We start from the raw sequence: 9,961 nt of genomic DNA on the forward strand, positions 1-9,961 counted from the left end.
TTACAATCGGGTGACTAACAACGTCGCAAGCGAGCCAGCCCTTCTGTCCCGGGCGGGCTGGGCCCGGGGCATTTCCCGCGGGGCAAGCGGCGCAGGGCCCGCGGGGCAGCGGCTCACGTGTTCTTGGCGGGAGCCGCGCCTCCCAGCAGCGAAAGTCCCAGCGCCGGGCGCTCGCCCCACGTTCTCCGCCCAGTGCCGGGTGCCAGCCGGGGCCTGGGCAAGCCCCTGGACGCCCGAGAGACCCGCGGAGAGGTCGATGGCAAACCCCTCACACACGCCAGTCGGGGTGTGAACGTGCCCTCGCAGGCTGGGCTCAGGGCAGCCGACTCTCCAAATGAAAGTCTTGACAGACTCCTAGCCCTACCCCAGCTGCAGTACAGAGAGCCACAGCCCTTGGATTGGATCTGTAGTGCCCAACTCCTGCCTCGAGCCTCAGGGCTGGGGTAACCCCAGCAGCAGGAGCGCGCATCATCGCAGAGGAGCCGCCGAGGAATTCCCCCCTCCCCCCATGTACTCCGGCTTTGCGTTCAGCTGTCAACACTCAGGCTAGAGAGGGCATTTTCCTGTCACTCAGCCTGTCCCTTTGGTTTGGGGAACTGACCTGACACTATTCACTAAGAACTCCCGTTGATAGCCCAGAATAAGCGGGACTATTTTACGATCAAAAGGGGGGATTTTATCGTTGCTCCATATCTTGCCTTTTAAAACCACGTGTTGTCTTCCTCTGCGTCTGTGGTTTCTTGGGCTAATTCTTTGTTGCTGCCATAGAGGTGAAGAAGTTACACAGCATATATGATCAGTACCGGGTGCTAAGTTTGGAGTGATGCTAAAGAAACCTGATGCCTCCTTACATTATTGCGTGAATCAGGGAACTCAAAATAACTAAAAGTTAGGACAATAAAATGAAAAATAAGAGGACATTCCACTTGTAGTTAAAACAACAACAACCCTATCTAATGATTTTCTTGGCAATCAGATTTCTGAAAGCGACACACGCACAGAGACAGAGAGAATGAGATTTGAATAGTCAGAAAAGGCTATCAAAATATTATCACAAAGTACTGTATGTATGAAACAGCTTTATGTCATTTTAGTCACCTCTGGATGAATCAGTCTGGCTATATCCCAACGAGTTGATCTTGTAAACAGTCAAAGTTTCAGTTGCAGCAATGTGCATGTAACATTACTGCTTTTTATGATGCCTTTGGCTATTAAATACATTCTACTGTACTCTGAGATACTTAAACAATCACATTGATTTCAATAAGACTTTGTAAACACTCCCTGTACATCATATTGGATATGATGAACTACTATGCAAAGGTACTTGTAATGAAACCTGTTAAATGGCATTAAAAGGAAATCCAGAATTTCTGGCCATTATAACAGGACACTTAATAAAGTATGACAAAATAGTCACCTTTCACTTATGCATTAACCAATGCCTTTCCCACTTCCAGGGCAGAAATTAAAGCAACTTTAATTAACATCCTTCACATTAAAATAATCCCTGCTCTTGAAGTTGCTAATATTATCTATTCTGGCTCACTAAGAAGGGTGACTGTGGGGCAATTTACATGACTATTTTTGGATTATGTGCAGGAATTACAACCCAGATTATGCAGGAGGTCAAACTAAATGATGATAATGGTCACTGCTGGCTTTAAAATCTTTGAATCTGAAAAGTGAACAAATCTACAAATGACTGGAAATGCTTTAAGCAAGTGGCTGCCCACTGCATTATGAACTTAAATGAAGGCACTAGGAAACCTTTCAAACACAGATACCAGCCAGCCATCAACACAGGCGACTACAGATAGCAAATAGTCAGAAGCGCAGGTGTTGCTGTACTCTCATTTGCCAGGTTTAAGAATTCTGTGTATCATATTGTGAATAACCACAGAAAACTACCTAATAATACCAAGAGAGATTCTTCCTAGGCAAAACCATGGGTACAGGACATAGGTATTGGGGCCTGATCCCCGAGACGCTTAAAAGCCTCCTGAGATGTACCGAGTCCCTTCCAATTCCCATTGATTTCAGCACTTCCCAGGACTGGGCCTTTAGTGAAACCAGCAAATAAGCCCCACAGGCCCCTGCACTGTCCTCAGCTGTAGCAGGGATGTCACTTTTGAATATAAGATAGTATGTAGCTAGGAGTGAGTTCACAAACAGCCTGACTGCACGATGCAAAGGTATAAAACATTGAACATGACTTCAGTAGGAAATTGGAGGGCATGTAGCAAATGGTAGTAAAGCTAAACACAAATCCTTTTCTCAGCGAAGTCTATGGCAAACTCTACTGGGGCAGGCCCTGTTTGTTCAGTTCTGGGTGAAGATGAAAACAATGGAAACCCAGACTGGAAAATAAAACAGGAACAGAAGAGCAACAGCAGTTGCAATTTGCATAATTGCAGCAATATTACTGAGGAAAAAACAAGATGCTGTCAGTCAAGAACGAGCAAAAGAGAAAAAAAGTATGCGCAAAGAGCCTGAGAATTCTGGGACTACCATGGGAAAGAAGGCAAGATTTTTTTTTTTTAATCTTCTTGAAAGATGATCACTGGTACCTTTGTCACTGGATGTGAAGGAGGATCTCGCATTTAGTTGGTATGCGGCTACCAAATACCCCAGAGCTAAATGAATACTGGTCTCAGTACTCCGTGATATGGCCAAGAACCCTTGGGTGGAGCTGAGCAAGAAAAATATTTTGTACAAAGAAAATAATCATTGCTTTGCCCAGGTACACAAGCCAAAAGGAAGGCTCCAGGAAAAAAAAGTATTTTCTCCAAAAGAAAAGTTAGGTGGTATTTAGCCACCAAAACTGAGAGTCCAGCATAATGAGGTGTTTTGGGGAATACTGAAGAGGCAGTGAGCTCTTGGATATGAACAAAAGGATTTTTTTCTAGCGGTTAGAGCAAGGGCCTGGAAGGGAAGGCTCTTAGAGAGCTTTTCAGGGTCTCACTGTTGGTCTCTGTGAGTTTTGGCAAGTAATTTAAGCTCCCCTTAATTAAGTGATCTATTTATTGCCCAAGAACTTTGTTAATGTAGATTTAAAATTGACCAGCAATGCCTAATATAATTCCAAAATATTGACTGCATCTATATGTAAACCTGGAACTAGAGAGTTAAGGTACACCTCAGCCACATGCTCTCCAACTGCCCTTCACTGTGTTAGGAACAGATGTCTTGATTGGTGCAGGGTTTACTTGCAGTAGATTGACACAGATCACACTGCAATGACAAAGATCATGGACCCTCGTTTCTGCATAGAGTTATATCAGTTGGGCAGGGAGGGGAGCACCGTAGTCTATTCTTGCTGTGGGGATCTGTAACAATCTGGTAGCATATATGCACTGCAAGGCAAAGGTAAGTGCAGGTGAGGTTCAGGGGAAATCTTTAAGAGAAGGGTCAAGTTGGTTGACAATCTTAGTTGGTTGTTCAGAGTAGGTGAAGTGGTTGAGTATAGGCTAAATGTAGCTAGCTGTTATTCACTAAGCCTGTCCTAAATAGCATTTTTGTCACAGTGAGGACATGATATGCCAGTTTCTCATACTGTACCCATGTGCTGTGTCCCCACAGTACTCCATAGCCTCTGGACGAATACAGTGCTATGATATCTGTCAAAGGATTGCTAAAGTTGCACATTTACGCTGATGTGCATTGCAACTCTGTATTTCCTGTTTTAAAGAAGTTTAAATTTGTTTATCCATAACTTTTGTGACAGAATCAGGCCAGAAGGCTACAGGAGAGTGTTAGAAGGCAGATATATTAGTCCCAGATTAAGCAGGTCCATTTTCCCTGGGTAAGGTAACAGGGGCAGTTCCAGAACAAGAAGGAACTTGCTAGAATCAATTAGGGCAGGCTGGCTAATCAGGGCACCTGAGTTTAAAAGGGACCCTACTTCATTTTGTGGCATGCGTGCGAGGAGCTGGGAGCAAGAGGCACTAGGAGCTGAGATTGAGAAGGCATACTGCTGGAGGACTAAGGAGTACAAGCATTATCAGACACCAGAAGGAAGATCCTGTGGTGAGGATAAAGAAGGGGTTGGGAGGAGGCCATGGGGAAGTAACCCAGAGAATTGTAGCTGTCGCACAGCTGTTCCAGGAGGTGCTCTAGACAGCTGTAGTCCACAGGGCCGTGGGCTAGAACTCAGAGTAGAGGGTGGGCCCAGGTTCCCCCCATCCCCCCAGCTCCCTATTGGATACAGGAGGAGTTGACGTGGACTGTGGGTCCCACCAGAGGGGAAGGTCTGCCCCCACAGAAACTGCGGGGATTGTTCTCCTTCCTTTTCCCCATGCTGGCCAGTGATGAGGTTAGCTGAGTGAACGGCAGGTTTGAGCCACTAGCAAAATTGGCCAAACTGAGGGCTGCCGTGAATCTCTGTGGCAAGCAAATCTGCCAATAAGCGCAGGACCCACCAAGGCAGAGGAGGAACTTTGTCACACTTTGTACTTCCTGGTTTTCAGATGTTTAACTGTGGTTAAAACCAACATTCCGGAAGCGTGTGAGGCACTACCAGTCAACCTTAACTTAGTGTGAATGAAGCTTTTGGCCAGAGACTTTCCTTTGTTTTTTTGAGGAAGTGGTGATAGTAGTGAGGAGGGCATGGTTGAGGTGCACCTCTGATTGGGGGAGAGGGGCAGAAGGAGGCTTCCTTGGAACACTTCATTGCCACTTAACTACAAGCTCTTCTCTCCTCCTGGCTCCTCTATGCCCAGTACGGTTAAAGGTGCCATAGGAAAGAAGGCAGGTGTGAGAACTCATGGGCTGTGAGGAGCACATCTACCATCTAGAGGCAGCAAGAGGGGAAGGAGGAGCCCCAGACTCAATATTCTACTTCAGGAGCTAGTTTAGGGGAAATGCTCTACATCAAAGGAGGTCAGTCTTCACTGGAGAAAAAAAATGTGTTTTCACATTGCAATAACTAATGCCAGATAGGCTGTATACATCATGATAGCTAACAGACACAAGTCACAGGTAGTTTTCAACCTCTGTGGGTACGTCAACACTGGCAGTACTGGGTTTACAATGGCACCAGTGATGCCATGGTGCCAGGCCCAGGCTCCGAAGGGGTTCTGGCCTGGCGTACTCCACTTTGGCTGCACTCTGAGGCTACGCTAGCTCTTCTCCATCTCCGTCCCCTGCCCCCCACCCACCATTTGCTCCTGTTGGCTCGCAGGCTGACCGAGGGCCCGTCTCTGCCCCCTGGACAGATCCCACTGCAAATCCAGCTCCTGGCTATCTCTGCTGCCCACCACTTGTGGGGGTTCCAGCTGCCTCCGACCCCAGAGCCAAGCCGCCTGGGACCAATGGGGAAGCTGGGCCAGTCTAGGCTAGTGTGGAGGGCAGTGGCAGGGGGGCTTGGCTGGGCCCCTCCAGGGTGACCATACTTCCTAATGGGACAGCCAGGGGCTCACCTGAGCTGCCCCCACTCCCTGCAGGGCTTGGTAGAGCCACCACCACCTGGGCTGACCACCCCTCCCAGCTTGATGCCCTGTGCTGCCCGCATCTGGGGCTGAGAGCTGGAGCCTCGTGTTGCCTGGCTGGGGGACCACCCCCTCCTCCCCCAAGCTCCATGCGCCATGGCCAGGGGTTAGGGCTGCCCCCCACCCCCCGAACTTCCTGCACTGCTGCCAGGGCTAGGGCTGACCCCCCAAGCCTCGCTGCCTGGTATCTCACGTCACCATCACCCACCACACACATTCCTTCGCACCCCACTAAGGTGGTGGACCTGACTTTTTTGGTAAACTGGGCATGTGTTCATTTGCTCTTGCCAACTGATCAGAGCAAACAGGACAAATGCCTGGTTTTGTCAAAAGAAAGTTGGGACAGCTGGGACAGAGCTTAAAAAGGGGACTGTCCTGGCTCTGGCCAAAATGGGACATATGGTCACCTTACCTCCAGGCAAGTGAGTCCTGAGGGAGCCTGGCCAGGGCAGGGGCAGACCCTGGCCTGGCTGATCACACCACTCCCGAGAGACCAGAGCAATTCCTCGTTCCGGCACTGGACTGGCCCTGGCCGCACTGCCGGTTCAGCCTGGCAGACATAGTCACCTCCCAGCAGGGCTGGTGAGTGTGGCCAGGGGTCAGGGTGTGGGGGAGTGGGTTTCTGGGAGGGGGTCTAAGAGGGGGTTCTGGGCTGTGAGGTTGTGGGGCAGTAGGGGAGGTTTGTGTGTTTTGGCATGCTAGGCAGTAGGAGGGGTCTTTGGGGGGCAGTGGGGGAGGTCTGTGTGAGTTGAGGTGCTGGGCAGTGGTGGGGGGTCTGAGTGAGGTGCTGTGTAGTTGTGGGAAAGTGCACTGGACAGTGAGGAGTGGGGGAGATCTGTGTGTGTTGGGGTGTTAGGGAGTGGGGGTTCTGTGTGGGCTGCTGGGCAGTTGTGGTGGGCTGTGGGAGAGGGTGCTGGGCCATAGCGGTGGGGCTGTGCAGAGGTGTGTGTGGGGGTGCTGGGAACTTATGATAGTGTGCAAGGTGCTGTGCATTTGTGGAGGAGTGTCTGTGGTGGGGGGCACTGAACATAGTAGGTCTGGGAGTTGCTGGGCATATGGAGTCGGCAGGGGGGTGGGGGTTTGGGTGCTGTGTGACATGACGTGGGCCCACCCCCAAGGGGAAGGGGCAAGCTGGCAGCACAGGTCAGTGTGCGTCTGGTGACTGCTGGTTTGTATACAGTGCCCTTGCACTGGGCTGGGCGGAGCAGGGCCGCCCCTGCCATGCCATGCTCCATTGCCCCTCCTCTGGGCACTGACCTCCCCTCACCGTGATCCACTGCCCCCAGGGGGACCCACAAATATGTTTGGCACCGGGCCCACAAAAGGTTAATCTAGCTCCCTACACTGGAATAAAAGACCCGTAGCATGACTGTGTCTGGGCAGGTCACCTAACTGGGGCTCATGGGACTCAAGCTGCAGGACTAAAAATTGTTGTGTAGAGATTCAGGCTCTGGCTGGAGCCTGGGCTCTGTAATCCACCCTTCTCACAGCATCCCAGAGCTCAGAATCCAGCCTGAATGTCTGCACAGCAGTTTTACAGCCCTGCAGCCTGAGCCCCATGAGCCCAAGTCAGCTGACCACAGGTGTTTAATTGCTGAGTAGACGTATCCAAAGGAGCTAGCTGAGGTCAACCCAATACCTATGCTATTGCCCACAATAACAATTCAGATGTTATGAACTCCATGTAACTCACCTGGCCATCACAGGAAGTAGGTAACAGAATACCTGGGGACTAGGGAAGAGCACACGTTCTCGCCTGCAGAAACTACCCAAGCACTTGGGAAAAGGAGGTAGGGTCCAGCTATGTGCTTTTTCCTGGAGAAAGTAAACTCTTCTCTGCCTGGAAATGGTTGAAGCCTTGAGTCAGTAAGGAGTCCACTTGGTTCTTGGTAGAAAATACATGTGGTCCACACGACCTTAGATAGCTTCTGGGCAAGAAGGCCTTTGTTTTATTCCTGAACAAAGGGTCTGATTCTTTCTTACATCTCTCTGTCTGCCAGGGATTTGGCTATGTTTACATGAGAAGCCAATGACTGTTTTATGATCTCATGACAACCAGGAAGAGTTTAATTGAAAAAAGGGATAGCTCAGTTTATTTACTTCTCTAGAGAAAGACTGTTCCCGGAAGGAGGGACCTGTTGGACTGCACAGTGCTTGTTTTGTTGGGTGCACCTGACCCAGCAAAGACCCTTGTTTTGGTTACACCATCTATTGCAGAGCTTGATTGTTTGGGGCTGTGGGAAGTCATCCAGTGCACCTGTATCACAATGGGTAAATAGTACTTATCAACTTAATAGGTGTGCTGTGCTGCTTAATGTTTGCTAAGTTCTCTGAAATCATAAAATTAGGAATGTTGACTCTTCATCATGACAAAAGGCTTCAAGCTCGTTGGTGACTCAACCCTCGTCTCCATAAAAACACTTTTTTTTTCTGTGCAGCTTTAGGTTTTTTGTTTTTAACCTAAATTGCCCCACACAAATGATATTTTTTTCCTTTTTATCCTTCATCTTATTCTGCAATAAGTAATATGCTTTGGCAGTGACATAACTATTTTGGAAGGAGTAAGGTTGCTGCTGTAAGGAGTAAGTAACAGCTGTAAGGTTTGTTTGGATGCAGCTCCATTTTGGATTAACTATACTGCTTTAGGTAGTCCTCCACTGCTGTCCCACAGTGCACTGCTTCACATCTGGAAAGGCTGTCTGGGTTTTGGATTGGGCTGTCTGGTGATACCCTCCATTACTCTGGGATTACCTTGACCAGATGCCCCCCCCCCAGCCCCCCCGTTTAAATGCTGGCACACAGCCAAGCACATCTCCAGCATATAGTAAGTTCACAGACACCAAGTCCATTAGCATTAGTATGTTCCATGCTTCTATGTGATTATGTCAGGAGATCTTGAATGTTCTTGCACTCTGGGGAGAAGAGCAGGTTCATGTTTATCTTTCTAATAGTCACTGGAATGCCAAGCTTGATCAGTGGTTAGAGGAGCAAATGTAGGAGAAGGCATACTCCTGGGACACATGCCAGTGCCAGGGCAAAGGCAAGTAGCTGCAGGCAGCAGAATTACAAAGCTGTCCAAGACCTCTGGCAAAGCTCCCAGTACGTGTGCTTACTATGAGGAACTGGACTGGATTTTTGCCTGAGAGGCCATCACAGAACGCTGGTTCATGTTGGATAGTTTGGTCATGGCTCATGATGAGACAGATATGCCTTCAGAAACCACAAAGGCAGCAACGGTCTCTGACTAGGAGGAAATTCACTTAGACAGCCAAGATGTATTTGGCATCTTCCAGATGGTGATTCCACAGAGGGCCTCTCAACTGGGGCTCTGGTACTGCAGCTCTGTGCCAGGAAAATGGCCTTCTTCTTCCTGAAGTACTGAAGCCACTGCAAGTGACACCAGGTCTGCAACACTACCCTGTCCCACCAATCAGTCCTGGCTGGCTCGGCCCAGAAGTGATGTTCCCCTGAGTGAAAGTGGTCCAGGAAAATATCAGGCAGCCATAACCACTGGGATTCATCATTATGCTCCTCTAGCAATGTTTATGCAGTGTCATGGTGGTGATCTTCCATCTCCTCCAAAGCCATTGCCAATGCATCTGGAGCACTCTGTTTGAATTCATGATGGTTAGGATGTCAGGGTTCAGCACGGATCCCAATCTGCTGTCTGATGTCAGTCTGACAATTTATTTGAAACTGAAACAGTTTGAAAATTGTGCTGGCTTGTGAAAACCAGACTAATTATGGGATCCAGTGGCAGGACTCATGGAAGTTTGATACCCTCCCCCAGCCCAAGTCCTAGACATCCACTAGGTAGCCCACAATAAACAACCATACTGCACTGAATTTAGAGGCTGATGAATGCTGTGCATTTATTTTAAAAAAGTGCAGTGCTGTGCATTTGCTATGATTTGTAAGGGAAGTAGCTTAAGCGTCTTTAGACAAAGCAGTGTGGATATTTTTTTCAGTTGAGTTATACCTCTATACTTATAGCAGGAAAAAATTATGTACCAGGAAAAGACCCACATTTCCTGTAGGTAAGGCCTCAGACAGCAATGGAGGCTCACAATTTGCTCCCAGTAATTCATTGGTATTGCAGGTGTAAACATTTCCTTTATATCAACTTCTTTTTCTTAGTCTTTATTGTTGGTCAGCCTTGCCTCATCCTCTGCTCGCTTGTATAACACCCAGCCAATTTAGATTGCAAACTATTCAGCACAAGGACGTAACTAAATCATATATTCTATAAAGTTCTGTGCACATATGATGTTCTAAAACTAATAGTAATTAAATATTTATCACCAGCTGGATTTCCTGTCTAGCTAACAGAGCTAAATTTATGTATGTTTAAAGTACTTTGGCTGGAGGTTGTTAGCCTTATTGTGCCTCAGTGACTTTACCAGTGGCATAGAAAACACTTTAAAGAATAATGAAATTTTAGTATAGAGTGATGGAAGTGGCTCCATAGCTAA

The sequence above is a fragment of the Chelonia mydas genome, chromosome 7, assembly GCF_015237465.2.
Source record: "Chelonia mydas isolate rCheMyd1 chromosome 7, rCheMyd1.pri.v2, whole genome shotgun sequence".
NCBI lineage: Eukaryota > Metazoa > Chordata > Testudines > Cheloniidae > Chelonia > Chelonia mydas.